The sequence below is a fragment of the Cavia porcellus genome, unplaced genomic scaffold (genome assembly GCF_034190915.1).
Source record: "Cavia porcellus strain 051 isolate PalLab524CR breed Dunkin Hartley unplaced genomic scaffold, mCavPor4.1 scaffold_2, whole genome shotgun sequence".
Lineage (NCBI taxonomy): Eukaryota > Metazoa > Chordata > Mammalia > Rodentia > Caviidae > Cavia > Cavia porcellus.
The window spans coordinates 32,403,567-32,419,035 of NW_026947485.1; the positions used below are offsets into that span (position 1 = coordinate 32,403,567).

Consider the following 15,469-nt stretch of genomic DNA (forward strand, 5'->3'; position numbering starts at 1 on the left):
AGGCAAAGACTACATAAATGAGGTGAACCTGGACCCTGGATTGGAGGGAGGTCTGTATCACCAGGAGTCTGGGGAAGGCAAGTGCAGTCCAAGGCTTAACAGGGCTTCACCACTGATCCATTGTTAACACAGCCATCACCGCACACAATGAGCTCACCAGATACACAGGGACTGTCCTAGAAGGGAGAACCACGGCCCCAGAGACCACAAGCACACACACATTCAACATCACTTTTGAACGCGGAACTCATCGTTGGTTTTTGTTTTTCCCCTCCTCTATCCCAGAGCGCCCTGAAAAATGTGCATTCCTCAATGCCAAGATCAAAAAACCATTCTACAAAGATATTCCCAGGTGTCTTTTCTATGCTTTAGTGACTCTGCCCACATAGCTAGTCACTGTAGAAAATTTGTGAAGTGCAAAAAGAAACACTAACAATCACGATTACATTCTGGGGTATTTCCATTCAGCTTTCACCTCTGTGCCTGGATGTGGACACTGGCCTTTCACCCATTTGGCATCACTCCACGGTTTTGTTATGTTCTGACTGTTAGCTTTCACTTCTTTATAACTTCCAGGACTCTCTTTTGAGCTGCAAAACTGGTTTCCAACCAACCTAGCTTCTTTATAAAGCAGAATGTTTTATATTACATGATTTTCTTTTATCCAATGGAAAAACTCACAGGCCACACATCTATTTTAAAGCCTTGCACCTTAGCCATTCTCTGTGCCCACCGGAGGCTCAGGGATGCTATGCGGTGGCATCTTCCTTGGCTGACCCGGCCTGTCAAGCCACCACAGCGAATCTGGGTGACTTGCTTAGCAGCCTCTGCTAGCTGTCAAGTCGCGCAAAACAATGTTTTACCCTCCATATGACCTGAGGTACACTGCCAGGGAATGGGCAGGGCTTGGTATGTGGAGAAGTCTCTATGATGTTGCAGCCTCAGAGAGCCTCTGAGCCTCACTCAGAGGCTCAGAGACTGGTCTACCGGTAGGCTGCAGCAGGGCACAGATGACAACAGTTAACATGGAGTAAGCACTTTGATAGGGCCCCTGCCCTAACCTAGTGCTTTACACATACTGCCACCCTGTGTGGCAGGATAACCTCAAGGTGAAGTGAATAGTCTTCAGAGGCATTGAAAGCGAAAAGCTATGCAACAGAAATTGTTCTAAAACTTTGTAGCTCTGTAACTTTCATGGCTCTGTAACTGCTTTCCCCTGTAATCATGAGTACTAACCTGGTGGTACTAAGCTTTGTTGTTATTAATTTAGTCTTGTAACTGACGGTCATTAATCTAACCTTGTAACCAACGATCTTACCCTGTTAGCTCATCAGAAGAACTACCAGGCTGTCCTGTCCCGCCTTTGTAACCTCTGCTTATGCTTCATATAAAAATGCTGGCTCACAGACACTCACTGCCTGGCTTTTGATGGAAGTTACTCCAGCCAGGACCACCGGTGTAAAATAAAGCTGTTCATCACTTCCTGACTTCCTTGGGTGCTGTTCCTTTCCCAGACTCAGTTTTGGGGCAACAGCATCACTGACTGAACTGAAGCCTGATCATTAACAAGGCAGAAAGAGGCTCCTGTGTGTGGACCCTCAGCTGCATGGACAGGTTATTAATGTTTATCAGGATTCAGGGAGTACAGACTCATCAACGTGAGTACTGTTTCCAAGGCTTACCAGAACGCTTGGTTGTAAGAACCACAACTCACTAGTTTTGATTTTTTCACAGTGAGAATCCCTTCCTCACTGTGCTGCTGGAAGGATTAAGTGAGTGAACATAGTGCTTAGACAAGGCTGGGTGTGCTGTAGATTCTCAGTGATTGTCCTCTATGCCTCCATCCTTACCACAACCCTAAGTGGCAGTGGTAACTGTAACTGATAATTTATAAACATGGAAACCAAAGCACGCCAAGGTTAAACACTTCCACACCTGCACTGAGTTTACAGGTGACGAGGGCAGGAAACCCAGAATGAGGAATTGCAGTGTGGTGAGCATGTGTGAGGCTTGTGAGTCTGGCACTCTTTTGAGGGCTTCCTTGAGCTCTGGTTACTATGATCAGAGGTATCTGCTCTAAGGGGACACAATGTGGAGATAGAGCTAGATTCTTCTCTTTTAGTACTTTTGAAGTACCCAGAAGGATAACTCTGAGAACATGAGTAGGCCCAGCATCTTTGTTTCACAAATCCTGTTAATCAAGTCCATAAACAGAGATGACGGCAGGCTGCCACTGCTTCTTACATCCTGGAAAACACTGACAAACAGCCCATTCGGTGGAACCATGTTATGGCTTGTGTCTAGACGCTTCCCACTCCTTCAAGCCTCATGGGGTCATAGGTGAAGCTTTTTAGAGCTGGATGGATCTAGACTGTATGATGCTGGGAGGAAGTGTGTGTTGCTGGGATCAGGGCTGTATGATTGATTTGGCATAGTTCTGGGTGTGGATAATGGAAAGCCTGCTCTGGGTGTGAGCGATACCTGTCCTTAGGGTGTGCAGCGTAGACAGAAAGGGAGAGAAAGAAGACTGCTCATTGCTTGCTGCCATTGCTGCTTGCTGTTGTATGCCTGTCTTGCTTTGCCAAGGACTGTTTCTCCTCTGGAATGCCCCTCTGCCATGCTACCCTGCCATGGAGCTAGCCAACTATGAACTGAAACTTCTACAGACTGTGAGTTACAATAAACCATTCCTCCTTTGACATTAGGTGTTGGGTATTTTGTCTCAGCAACAAGAAACATTACTAAGACAGACTTTCATTCTGTACTAGATCATCCAGCAGTGCTTGAGTCACCCTGCCTAAAACATGACTACAAACGTTGACTCAGAGTGCCAGCAGATGGAACTTGGCCCCCATCCCAACCAAAGAGGGTTGAGTGGAAAAGAGAAACCTCAAGAAAATCATTTCCTATCATCTACACTGAATTCATAATTTCATGCTTTACTTAGAAACTCAATCGCTGGGAATCATCATTCATTCTTTTTAAAACATATATCAAAACAAATGACACAGCTTTCTGCAAATGTGTTGCAATACCATCAGATAAGATTCCAAAAGGATCTGACTCCTATTCCGAAAAACATTCTTTAGCAATGAAGCAGAGGCTAACTCAGAGTTTCAATCCAAAGTTGGTTTTTCAGACAATGAGCTCTATATAGGCCGGCCACCCTGCAAGTGTTTCTGCTATGGATAATTTCTACATAGAAGTCGGAAAAAAATATAAACAAAAATCATGCCATCTTGAGAATCTGTCCCAGTCCATCTGCCTCTTCCTCTATCACCACCACCAAGCTCTTTTACTTTTTGGAGATCCGAGTTCCCAAACATCCTGCTGCTCAGGAACCTTGGTCACAGTAAATGGGCAATGATGTTATATACACAGAAAAGTCCAGCTTGTGAGATACGATTTTACTAACTATAGGACAGCTTTCAGAGACCTCCCCACCCCTTTCTTAAAGACTAACACAGTGGTAGAGTACAGTGTTGATTAAATAGCTCAGGTGTCCTGCTTAGGGACTTGAATGACACTCCCCTTGCTTTGACTCATGAGCTGTGAGCACAGGTGGACTCAGTCACTCAGGCAGGCAGTTGTATGCATCAGTGCAGAATTCATCAGTGTGCAGTTCTTTTTTTCTTCTAGCATAGGGCCAGCACCACTGAGACAGGGGCTGTTCTGTCAGTCAGGGTCATATGTAAGTAGCTACAATATGTGGAACCTTTTGCAAATTCACCATGAACAGTGAGTGTTAGCAGGAAGTAAACCACGGCTGTTTGAGCTGCTTAGATTTATGAATTACCTGTCACTGTGGCCCAACCTGGCCCAAAATTTCACTGATAAAATAGTTTTCTACAAAAGCATTCAATCCATGAGGAAACCGAAGTCCTTAGAAGGGTGAGGGAGTTGTCTAAAGCCAATCAAAACTGGAAATACAGCAGGGGTATTTAAGATGCTTTTAGGCCAAGGGAGGTGACCTTAGCCCTTCCCTGAACTTGCAAGACTGAAGTTTCTACAAGACAGAAGGCTAGTACATTAAAGGATGCATCTAAGCGATCACCTTGTTCTAAGGAACATAAGATAAGAAAATGCCCAAGAATGCTTCATGAACCAAACACAAGGGCCAGAGATGCAGCTTAGTTGCACAAGCGCAAGGTCCTGAGTTCGATTTCCAGTACAAAACAAACAAAAACAAAAAACCCAAATACACACAGGTGAAATGCTGAATTCTTCCTATGCATTGCGGGCAATGAATGAAAAGTTATCACAGTAAACATTTGTGAGTGGAAACAGATTTATTTTATAATCAGTTTAGAAGAGATAATAAACTCATGTCCTGGTTTGAAACAAGGAATCAAAGTGAAAAATGAATGCCTACAAAAATAGTACAGAGCAGAAGTCAACAAAGCAGCTTTTCAAGTAATTTTTTTAAATCCCAGGGCTTCAGAGAATACCCTGTGAGGAAAATGCTCCATGTTTGCCAGCATTTCAAGATTTCCTTTATCTTGTATTTCACTTTCCTTTCATGTAGCGTAGACCTCTGAACGCTGTAGCACAGTCTCAGCTCAGTTGCCTCCAGGTACCATTCTGACCCCAGCAGCGCTTCATTTCTGAATTCTCAGCAGCAGGTAGATGATGTCCCAGGAACCAATCAATACCTGCTGCCCCTCACCCCACCCGAAAGGCTATGGAGGGAGCCCCTTTTGATTCTTCTGTTAGAAGCACACCTTATCACTAATTGTAAACAGCAAATAACATCTATGGCAAAGCAGGAATTTGCCATGCATGATACAAGCTTCCAAAACACTCTATCAACCACAGTCCTAGAAAACAGGAAGAGTTGATTGATATTTATTTATTGAATTAATATAAGCCAAAATCATCATTCCTTGCCCACTTCAAGTAAGTGCCTGTCTGCCTTAGAACTGGTATTATCCAGATTGCAAAATATGAATTAGAACATTTTGGCTTCACCAATGCAAGTGTAACTCCCAGCATAATCTGAACACATATATGCATGAATGTTGGGAACAGTATCTGTATTCCCCTTTAGGAAACTACTTCTCTCTTTGGTAGATTCATTGTAGTGACTAATCCACCACATCCTCAGTAGAGGAATTTTACAAGTGAAAAGCAATTACACTGGGATATTCAGGGGTAAAGACACCATGTGGACAATAAAGACGATCATTAAATTGTCCAGAAAAAGACAGGAAGTCTAACCCAGCCCAGCAGCATGTACAGGGAGCCAAGGCCAACTCTGTTTTTATATAATACTGATGATAAAGATGCCTGGATAACACAGGCAAGTGGCCAACAAACTGGGTTCTTACTCTGCTGCATGCTACACAAAAATCCACATTTCTCCCCCTTTTCTTCATTTGTGTTTTCAATTTCTGAAGGAGCTTAACCTAGAAAACACACCAACTCCCTAAGCCTCTGTTGCACCAAGCCGTCCCTGCTGGAGAACACAGAGCAGGGGGCTGAAGTTGTGGTGACTACTGGATACTTTGAATCATTTACTTTATCCTGAAGCATTAATCCCTCAGAATTTCCCAGCAGAAATAAAAGAGTCCTCTCGGGGCTCCTCTTTCCTCCTTTCTTTTCTCTCCTCCTCCCTTCTTCCCTGTTGCTCCCCAATCTCTTTCTTGCATGGAGAAACACCATATAATTTGGACCCCAGACACGCAGACACTGCCACCTGCCCACAGAGAAAGGAATGCAGACATAGCCAACCAAGTATTAGGGGTGGGACTGCTAGGCAGCAACCCCACATTCCTCAGGGTCAGTGCCTCCTTCCTGCGCTCCCTGTTCAGAGTGCTTAGAGGGCAGCCGTCTACCCTGCAGGAACCCTGAGCTTCTAGGTGGGAGTGGAGGAGTATCATACAACACAGCCATCTTGGACATGAGGAAACTGAGGCTCTCAGCAGGGAAGAGAGTAGTCTGGATCACACAAAACTAGAACCTGCCCCTCCTGGCCCTGAGGCCATTGCTTCCTGTGCTTATTTCTGGCTAAGTAGGCCCCTCAGCCGCAGTCTTCCCATGTCCCAGCCGGGACTGACACTGTCAGAATGGGGAAAGGGCAGGGGAATTCCTGCCCACTGGATGTGGGGCTTTCTTTTCTAAACTGACAGTCTTTCATGTCAATTGATAGGGGCAGTGAAGGACAAAGACTCCGTAGTCTGGCTACCTGGTTCTGATCATCGTGTGATTTGGCTAATAACTCTACCTTCTAGGCTTCCATGTCCTTATCTGTGAAACGCAGGTAATAATAGAATCTAACTTATAGGATCACCTTCAGGATGCACTGAATCCATATACACACAGTGTTTAGAACAGCATCCATCACACAAGCCCTAGTCATGTACTACAAGACAGTAATCTTGGGTCATCTGTGAGGCCCAGCACTTGATTACTGGAGATGATGTCCATCTGGTCACCCACTGTATCTATAGCATACACAGGATGCTCCATAAAGAATTCTGTCCAATGAATGGCTCTGGCCCCAGGCATTGGTCACAGCAGGGTCTTCATTGTGCATGTCCCTAATTCACAGGCTCACTGAAAAGGCTGCCACCTGCTAGGGTGAGTTGTGAATAAATTCAGATTTACATCACCAGCCTTTCCTATTGCACTAAGTCTTTCATATGAGTGGCTGCCTTAAAAACATTAATCAGAGTCCAGCTTTCAGTTTCCAAAGCACTATCTGGACAATGGCTTGCTACTTAATCACTTGCTGCTTGGTGACCAGGCTTCTCAAGGTGCATTATGGGACTGATTTGCAACTACTGATTGACATTTTCCGGGCTTGACCCAGGCTTTGAAAAATGAATATCCAAAACTATGGTGCTTAGAGTTCATTTATCTCCATGAATAAAAACTCTTTTTTTGCAGTACTGAGGATGGAACACAGGTTTTCATGCATGTTAGGCAAGTGCTCTATCACTGAGCTATATTCCCAGCTCCAACAAAAACACCTTAATTATAAGAGCCTATGGCCTATCACATAGCCTTAAATAAAGAATCTAGGTCCTGGAACTCTGCAAAGGGATTAAGTACTGAGGCCTAAGGAAATGCTACACAAGGGGCAGATCTAGAAGTCACAGAGCATCAGAAGACACATTTAGGAGTAACACAGAGTGTCTATGGCTTTTCAAATGAGAAGCATTTCACAAGAACAAAACATATGAGTCACCACAAAAGCTTGAGCTGAAACTTGGTAGTGGCAAATAAACACTATGCTGACTGCTGGCCAAAGTACTTACTGAAGACTTGTGTCGTGCCACTTAACACATAAGCACAGCCAGCCAGCATCGCAGCACAAATCTGTCACACAGCTCAGCCAGAGAGTGGCTGGGCCTCTGTGTGCATTGACCCTGAGGAGCAGTCAGCACTGAGTGGATGACCCAACCACAAACTCAGAACTGTACCCTCAGAGTCTGACAGCCTGTGCCTCTAGTGAAGTCCTAGCTTATGGAAATGAAGACCTGCCTGACCAGCCTTGGGAGGAGAGACGGTAGGTGCAGATGCCCCAAAGCAAGCTAGCAGGCCGTGGCAGGTGCTTAGCCCCAAATAGTAGAGGCTTTTCTCATGACTGAAGAGCACCAAATAAAGAATTTCTTCTTTCCAAACCCTGCAAGTATGTGCAAATTTATCAGAAGAACAAATTCAACAGATCAATTTGCACTCTCCAAGTAAACAAGGTGGGGGGAGGTTCCTTTCTTAGGAGTATATAGCTACAACCAGAGGGCACAGCACAGATGCAGAAATGTTGCCTGACTCTTCCTCTGCCCTTTAATGTCCTAGTCATTGGGGTCTTACAGGCCCTGATCCCCTGACCTGCACACTCTCAACTTGCCTCTGTTCTTTGGGATCTTTGTTCCTGCTTCCAAGATCCAAGAGGGACTAGAACTGCCGCCCCCCCTCCCCAGACCATCCACTGCTGTTACTGTTGAAGGATGATGGATGCCTAGGAAGGGTCTCCATCTGTTCTAGAAGACTCCAGACCAGGTGCTGTAGGCTGGGAACACCTGACTCCAAATCCTGGTCCTGCATTCATTCCCTCTGTTCTGAGCCTTTTGTCTGGAAATTGAAAATCATTATGTCTATCTCCAGGATTGTTTCATACTTTAACACAATGTTTGTCAAGCCAGTTGGTAAGATTTGAATATTTGTCATTCAGAATGTATGTGTTGGAAACTTAAACTTCAAAGTTGCATGATCATAGAATTTGGAATTGGGAGGTGACTGAGTCATGGGGCCTCTGTATTCTTGATGCAGTATGACACTCAAAGAATTAATGAATTTGCAGGTTTTCAGACACTGTGGTTTGGGCTTTAAATGTGCTTCAGAGACACAGATGCTAAGCCCTTAGTCCCAGCCTGCGGTGCCTTTGGGAGTTGGTGGAACTTTTATGAGATGGACCCAATGGAAGGAAGTTAGGTTATTGTGGGGCGTGGCTTTAAAGGGATATTGAGACCCCAGCTCTCTCTCTCTCTCTCTCTCTCTCTCTCTCTCTCTCTCTCTCTCTCCTCTCTCTCTCTCTATCTCTGCTTCCTAGATACCCTGAGGCAATACATTTCTCTATCTCCTCTACCTCCTCAGAGGCCCAAAGGCAACAAGGCCAACTGACCGTGCACTGATACTTCCAAAACTGAGAGCCGAAATAAACTTTTCCTTTGTTTGAGATGATTCTCTCATGTATTTTGTCACAGTGATGGAAAGCTGACTAACATAATAAGTTATCAAGGGTATGGGTTAGTTATCAGGAACAGGTCTGTTATAGAATCCAGTTTGGTTATCTCTCATCAACTCCAGATATAGCTCCTTGATGTTGGACTTCTCAACCACCAGAACTATAAGAAACAAATTTCTTTATAAATTATGCAGTCTCAGATATTCAGCTACAGCAAGGGATACATTAAAATAGGTTCATTAACTATCTTTTTCTTATAAACTAATGATAGAGAAAAGACAGGCAAAATTCTTCAATAGTTTCTCACCACAATTAGAATAAAACCTGAATCCTTACTAGCCCAAAAGGCTCTGCATGGCCTGAGCAGAACCTCTTGTTTAGTTCCTCTCTGTACCTTCCTGGGCCCTGGTCTCACCAGGCTGGGCTTTCACTACTCCATATACCCGGGTTCTTCCAACCTCTGGGCTTCAAACATCCTGCTCCCTCATCTGCTATGGTTTCACTACTTTTGTGCATCCCCAAGTCCTAGGTGAAAACGCTCATTCCTAGAAAAGCATCTCCAGACTTTCCTAATCCAGCATTGTGCCTACCTGTCTCATGATTGGTGTTTTTCCACTTAGCGTACTCATCACGATTTACAATTACGTTTTCAGTTGTATGTTTATGCTCACTCCTACTACAGACCGAATGTGTAAGTTCTCCGTGAAGGCCACATGTTGAGGTTCTAATCTCCACTGAGATGGTGTTTGGAAGTGATTAGAATTAAAAGAGGCCCAGAGGGTGAAGCCCTAGCAAGAATACTGGTGTCCTTGTAAAAAAGAGACATGAGAGATACCTCTCTCTGTCTGTCTTGGTCTCTGTCTCTCCCTCTCTCTATTTCCCTTTCCCTTATAAGGACAAGGCAAGAAAGTGCTATCAGCAAGCCAGGAAGAAAACACCCACCAAACAGGCCCATGCTGGTGTTCTAATCCCATTCTTCCAGCCTCTGGAATTGTAGGAAAGAATGTCGGTGGTTTAAGCCACATGGTCTATGATCATTTGTTATAGAGACAGCCTTAAAATTCCATTTGGCCTGAGGCTGGGTCTCTTTTATACACTGCTATATCCCAAAGTGTTCAGTAAGTGTCTGGTTTCAGAAAGACCTTCTATAAAATTTGTTTCTTCTTGATGAAATGAACGCCCAAAGAGCCAGGATGAACCAGAGGCTACCAATAGCTTTCTAAAAGTCTTCCACACCAGACTGGTGAGCCAGAAAATCACTTCAACTTTTGGGAAAGCCAGAAATTGTCACCTCTTTATAGAAAATACTAAAGCACCTACAACCCACTCAGTTGAGAATTTGTTTCTCTGGACCCTCAAGATCCACTGGAAAGCCTAATAAAAGACAAGGAGAAAGTGAATGGGGTAAAAAAGAAGAGGGAAGAAGAATAAGAAATTTCAAAACAAGGGACTTACTTATAACAGGCTTCCCTCTTTCCCTTCCTCCTTTCTTTCCTTCCTTTTTTTCTTTATTTAGGTGGAACTGGGGATTGAACCCATGGCCTTAACCTGCAAGCACTCTGCCACTGAGTTCCACCCCCAGCCCATTCAATTAATTAATTAATTATCATGTCTTGAAACAATGTTTCACTACGTTACCCAGGCTGGCTTTGAACTTGTAATCTCTCTGCCTCAGTCTCCCATGTGACTGGAGCTACAGATGTGTACCACCATGCTCAGCCAGGCTCCTGTACTTCCTGTGGAATGCTTTGTTAAGCTGGAAATTCTAGGCTTGTTTTCTATGCTCCCAAACACTTGCCTGGGTGAAGGGATGCTTTACTACACCCAGGGCAACAGTCTCAGTGCCTGCAGATGACATTTATCACAAAACAAACACAATCCACTGCAGTAGTCAGTATCAGAATGAGGGGGCTTATCTTCCTTTAATTCTGAGTTATCCCTAATAGTCTAAGCAATGGCTGAACTTTAAAAGTTACCTGAGTAGCAGGAGAAAGAAATTCCACTTTGACTTCATACACACAAAGGGGCTCTATGTTGAGTAGTATAGAGCCAGTCTCACAATGGTGGTACTCATGGGAGGTGGGTGTGGTGAGGTGGGTGGGGCCAGCAGAAGGGAGGGCCACTCACTCAGCAGCTGGGCCAGAGGTTAAGAAGGGGACCCACTTCCAGTCCCCAACACAGTACTTCCTTCCTGGGCTCCTTATATAACCCCAGGGAACCTCAGCTGTCTCATCTGCAAAATGAGAAAAGCGATAACTACTGAGTGCATACAATTGTTAGGAAGATTAAAATAAGCTGAAAAACCGACCAAAGAGGAGGAAAAAACCCATTGCTAGCACCCAGTAAGCCTATGTAAGTGTTGTAGGGTCTACTAGATCAGACACAGCTTCATTTCATTTAATAAATTAAGCCTGAAACCAGTCCTTCCAGATCGGTAGAGATATCTCCAAATGGAAGCTTTTAAGTACTTTACCCAAGACACATAAATGAGAAATAGCAAGACCACACTGGAGCCAAAGTAGCCATCATAATTATCGCCACCAAGAGAATCACTGGTCATTGAAAGCAAGGTGGTATGCCAGGTCTTGATACAGATTAACTCATCAAGTATCAAAAATGCTTGTAAAGAAAGAATCATTTTCCAAAGAGGACACAGAGTTGGAAGGGCCAAAGATGTTGACTGACTTCATAAGGTTAAGGAACAAAGTAGGAATGTGATGCCAATTCTGACTCCAAAACCCAAGATTTCTTCCATGTAAGTCGTGCTGAGCTGGTATTTGTTGTAGATCTCGTATCTCCATTTGAAACTGTCAGCACGACTGATTTTGTGTTAAATGTGAAATATAGGCCTAATTAAATGGAACCAGGAATGGTCACCTAAAGGAAGGGGCTTATTCTGTGTTATAAAGAGTTAGGAGATGTCCAAAGAAAAGCCCAGTGACCAACCCGGTTTCTTCCAAGAGGCTTGGTCTTGACATTACAGATAGCAGTCTGGGAATGTGTACAATGAAGCACAGGAAGTTCTTGGCCATTAGAACTTTAATCTTTTAGGAAGCAGAATGATGTAAACTTCTTCCAAGTAACTCTTCTGCTCACAGCTCTCCCACCCCATAAGGAGTTTTTTCAGCAGTGTGTAACTGTCCTGCTCAGTCATGTGTGACTCTGAAAATATCCTTTAGGCCCCAATTCTTCTGATGCTAAGCTATGTGGTGGCAGCATATAACAAATGGACAAAGGACATCAACTTTTGGAAATAAACATACAACAGGTACATTTTCATGTTTTATGACTCTACCCACACACACATCTAGCAAAATCTGGTGCTCACTTGCAATTACCTGGGCTCTCAACCCAGAAATCAGTCCTTTAAATGATAGTTTGCTATAAGATAGAGGAAAATGACTCCTTAGCAAAACAAATTTCCAAGTGACTGTTTACCAGAGAACAACCTATTGATTTTAATGAAGCATAACACAAAACTGTCTTTGGGCTTTAAAGAAGCACTTCATTTGTTGGGGGGCTCTGCTCCATCAAAGGGCCAAGGTAAGAGCCCTGCGGAGCCCTTCATCTCCGGCAGACACTGTGGATTCAGAGACTGGGAGAGAACAAAGTGGAGGGAAGTGGTCAGCTTGATCTTGGCCACTGTGTGTAGTAATATCTGCCCACAGCTCGGTGTGTGGCAGTTTAAGATAAAATTCACATTTATTTAAAAATCTAAACCAGGTAGTCACATTTCAACAAACTTCTGTTTTGAAAGGCTTTTTTTTTTCTTTTTAAGACAAAGATTTTACTATATAGTTTGGGCTGGCCATGAACTTACTACGTAGCCCAGGCTGGCCTCTAACTCTCAGGAATTCTCCTGACCCAGCCTCCTGAGCCCTGGAATCCCCCTGTGTCCCACCATGCCTGGCACTTTGAAAGACTTTCTAGCTTGAGTTAATTAATTAATTAATTGAAATGGCAGCAGCCACTCACCTCTTTATCACAAGAATCAAGACAGAAAGAATCACTTGCGCTCCAAAAGCATTTGATGCACCAAGAGGAATCTTCCTAGAAACAAGTTGAGAGCTCATGGATAGATGAAAGGAGGCTCTCGCACTGTGGCTGTCACAAAGCAACTGCCAGGTGTCACCCACCCCAACGGGTGTCTGATGCACATCATCTCACTGAACTGGGTCAGCCTCGGGAGACAGTCACTAGTTCATCCCATTTTATACGTAAGGAAACAAGGTCTCAGAGAGGTCAAGTAACTTACCACGGTGACATAGCACAGAAGTGACAGAATCAGAGTTTGGGCCCAAGTTTAATGGGCTCCAAAACATGAGGTTTTCTCCATTCCACAAAAAAATAAAATCTACTTTTCTTGCCACATTCCTCTTCTATCTCTTTGCTGTGAGTTTTAAATCTGCTCAGTATGGTCAGCACATGCCCGTCCCTTGTCTGTCTGCCTGGATTCCAGCTACTGCTCCTGGCGTCTACTCCGGGGGAGAACAGGCAACCCACTCCTCTTTAACACCCATGGTCCAGCTAGTCTTCTTAGACTGTGATAAGTGAATTTTAAACAGGGAGCTTTAGTGAGGACAGATCTCACCCTCAGGCGAGCACACCTTTGGCTTGCCTCTCAAAGCCAAAGGCACAGGAGTTGTCCAGACAGGGTTTATTGGTTTTCCAAGACATAATTTCAAATATCAACAATCCAGGCACTTCCCAGGGTACAGAACCAACAGAACATCATGGTCTGTCGTTCTGCATGTTTTTCAAACACCCCGAGACACTGCTGCTCAGTTTGAGACTTTCTGCATGGTATTCAGTGGGCCTTGCCAAGCATTGTCTCATTTCCTTACTTTGTAGCCCATGAATCCCAAAGGAAGTCCTGGACCATGCAGGACACTGGAAGCAGCCTGTTTACAGGCTGGATGGCAGGAGGGTCAAGGACCACCCTCCTCGCTTGCCTATGGTGTCGGGTTCCCAGCCCTTCGGTGCCTGCTGGAATCACCAAGGATGTATTTCAATGCCAACCTGGGCCCCGCCCTGGAGATTCAGAGAGGCTTCAGGGAATGGCCTGGACATCTGGATTTGAAGTGTCCCAGGTGACTGTAAATTGCAGCAGAACTGAGAACTCCAGCTTTAGGCCACCGTGGGACACAGGGTTCCGCGGCCGCTGACCCGTAGGGCTCCTAACTTTGGAACTTTAGTTGCAGTCCTCAGGCTCCCAGATTTCTCCGCCTCGTCCACCCGGAGCAGCCCCGCCTGCAGACCGCACGCAGGTCCTGCCTCCCTGTTGCTCCACGCTCTCGGGCCGCGCCCCAGAGACTGCGCGTCTCCCCCAGCGCAAACCCCCAGCACTTACCTGGATCTAGCTTTGCAGGACTCACAGCCTCTGGAAGCAAGAGCAGAGGCCAGGTGCGCCAGGGAGCGGACGGCGGCCCGGGGCGCGCGGGCCGGAACGGGAACTGCAGGAGGCAGCAACGGCCACCGCCCGGCGTCGACGCCGAGCTCCGGGGAGAGGCGGAGGCCGGGCGGGGAGGACGCGGCGGGCGCGGCGCTGGCGCCGCTCTCCGCGCAGGACGAGAGAGGCCCGCGAGCGTCCCGAGCAGCGCCACCGCGCAGGGCGAATGCGCAGAGCTCGAGCTCGCCGGGGCAGACACGCGGGGGACAGCGCAGCGCCGGCTGGGCAGCTGCGCCCGAGGCAAGGCCCGCCCCCTGCGAGTGGCACCGGCTTCCGCGGCCAGTGCCCGGACTTGACGCCAAAGCTTAGGCTGGGACAGGCGCGCGCGATGAAAACCAGCTGAAAGTAACCGAACTTGACAAACAAGCATGCGCTTAAGTTTGTACTTTTAAAAATCTAAGTGTTTTTTCTTGGCTTGTGTTAGGACTGTTCTTGGCATTTTATGTTCTGTTTGCTGTGACGACTTGTTAATGAGTTTTTGACATGCTAATAAATTTCCCTGATTAATACTTTTAAACGTTACCCATGCTATCGAAACGTTTCATTTATTCAGACTAAAGGAGTCCATTAATTCACGTGACCATATACACACTCTTGAGTATTACAATTCCCATCAAAGGCCCTCTTCGGAGAAAAGATGAATTCAAAAGTGAAACTGCAAAAGGAAGAGTTGCAGTGTGCAAACTTGTGCACACTGAACACCCAAAATGATTCCATTTCCTCTAGTTCATCTTTGTGTGAAACCCCGGTAGAAAAAAATGAGAGTTTTTCTTCTAGGATTCTGTGTCATTCGTCTTTTAACTTTCCATTTTATTTCCCACATCCTGTTTCTTTTGCTAGCTTCTAAAAATTTCAGCTCTTTTTTGATTCAATAATTATTTTGTAGACATTTGGGTCGATTTTTTAAATCTATCTGTAGCACTCAGAACAGTGACCCAACGCCTCGGTGATATCCACGTCCTAGCCCTGCAGTGGTGAATTCAGAGAGGAACTAGGATGCACATGGGATCCAGGGTGCTACCGGCTGGCCTGGCGGTGGGCCGAGCAGCCTGGGTTACCCAGGAGGATCCAGTGTGATCACAGAGTCCTTATTAGTGGAAGGGGGAAATCAGAGACAACACAGTCTGAAAGGGACTCGGTCCCCCACGAGGGGCTTGGAGATGAAGACGCAGCACTGGCAGTGTTTCAAATGCCAGCATTCTGTTTTTAACCCAGTGGGACCCATTTTGGAATTGTAGTATCCAAAACCACAAGATAATATTAAGATACTAAATCTGTGATAACTTGTTATAGTAGCAATAAGAAACAAACATGCCATCTAAAATCTTAAT

General features: G+C 45.3%; 1 protein-coding gene across 5 annotated transcripts in view; it reads right to left on the bottom strand.

The window, feature by feature from the left end:
- Nod1 (nucleotide binding oligomerization domain containing 1) overlaps positions 1 to 14,192 on the bottom strand; it is a 42,812-nt gene extending 28,620 nt beyond the window's left edge. For 3 of the 5 annotated variants that reach the window (XM_063240190.1, XM_063240176.1, XM_063240197.1), the window contains exon 1: positions 14,040 to 14,192. The gene's annotated coding sequence lies outside the window, so the exon portion shown is untranslated. Of the gene's footprint in view, positions 1 to 10,665; positions 12,295 to 12,664; positions 12,740 to 14,039 lie in introns of those variants that run through there. The other 2 variants (XM_063240187.1, XM_063240180.1) reach the window with 2 other exon arrangements.
- Positions 14,193 to 15,469: the final 1,277 nt, after the last annotated feature.